A 1396-nucleotide genomic window follows, 5' to 3' on the forward strand; every position below is an offset into this window, starting at 1 on the left:
AGGGCACAAGCATGCGGCTGTTGGCGCCCAGTTCTTCTCCAGGTAAGAAGGCTGCGAAGGCCCTGTCTGAGGCGTCCCCGACTAGTTCCGTCGTCAGTCATAGGGCTGGTCCTTTCCGCCAGGTGGCTGTCCCGTTGCGCCTGCCCAGCAGCTCCATAAACAAGCCTGCCTGGTGTAGCACCTCCGCCGGGTCCCAAACCTCTTCGTCCCACGCCACGCCCCGGGCTACACGCCACACCATCCACGCTGACGGCGGGCGTCATGGCGATGATTTTGCCGGCCACCTGCGCCACCTGCCGCGCTGTTAGCCGTTTGCCTTCGAGCTGTGTGAGCAGCGTACGGAATCTAGCTAGCTTGTCGTCTGGTACTCTGAATGCTTGCGCCTCCGCATCCACCTCCATCCCCAAGAAACAGACTCGCCTTCTTGGGATCAGCTGGCACTTGGACAGGCTGAGGGTGAAGCCTAGGGCTGCCAGCAGCCGTACCACCGCCCCACACTCGTACTGTGCCGCGGCCTTCGACCCCGCGGCACCCATCTGGTCGTCTATCAGGAAAGACATGCGGACCCCTAGCTGCCGTAAAGGCTGGAAAACCTCGAGCTTCATGCTTGTGTACAAGTGGCAGGCCGGCGCCAGGCCGAACGGCAGGTGTGGCCAAAAAAGCGTCTGCCCCCGCCACCACATAGCCAGATATGTGTGCTCCCGTTCGTGGAGTGATAGCTGCCAGTACCCGCTCTTGTGGTCCGTGGTGTACAGCCAATCTTCCGGTAAGAGGTAGCTAGGGACATCTGCCAGTCGTTCATACTTCACAGGCCGGTACCTCAAGAAACAGTTAATGTACATCGGGTTAATACAGAGGCGCAGCTTTCCGTCTTTTTCCACTACCCGCAAGCCATTGATAACCGTGGGGGGGGGCGCGTCTGCTGGCCATTTCTGTATCACCCCTCGGTCTAGGGCCTTTCTCAATTCGGCTGTAACAAACTCACTGTGCTGAGTCGCGCTGCGATGGTTAGGAAACTGCACGGCTCGCGGCCGGTCACCCGCCATGATAAAGTCTAGGTCGCAATCCGGCGCCGCGACCCGCAGCATTTCCCGCACTATAGCTAGCTTGCATCCCCGCTCCGGGGCTAGTTCTTGCCCTGGGTAGTCGCACGGCACCCACTCCAGCTGAATTCCGCCCTGCAGGTATCCCAGCCACCGTTTCTGTTTGTCCGTGAGGGGCCGGCCTTCGTTAGCTGCCTGAAAGAACACTCGCCACACTGCAACATGTAGACGTATCCTTCCTGGTTGGAAGTCTTCAGGATCTGGGAGCAAACAGACGACCTCTTCGAGAAACTCCTGTTCATCCCGCGGATCTACCGCGTCCTGTTGCCCCAGCCGCTGCAACCTCTGCCAGG

General features: G+C 59.9%; 1 protein-coding gene across 1 annotated transcript in view; it reads left to right on the plus strand.

Moving 5' to 3' along the window:
• VOLCADRAFT_100874 (uncharacterized protein) overlaps positions 1-1396 on the plus strand; it is a gene marked incomplete at both ends in the record, with an annotated part of 5051 nt that overhangs the window by 460 nt on the left and 3195 nt on the right. The window lies entirely within an intron of this gene.

The sequence above is a fragment of the Volvox carteri genome, assembly GCF_000143455.1.
Source record: "Volvox carteri f. nagariensis unplaced genomic scaffold VOLCAscaffold_187, whole genome shotgun sequence".
Taxonomy (NCBI): domain Eukaryota; kingdom Viridiplantae; phylum Chlorophyta; class Chlorophyceae; order Chlamydomonadales; family Volvocaceae; genus Volvox; species Volvox carteri.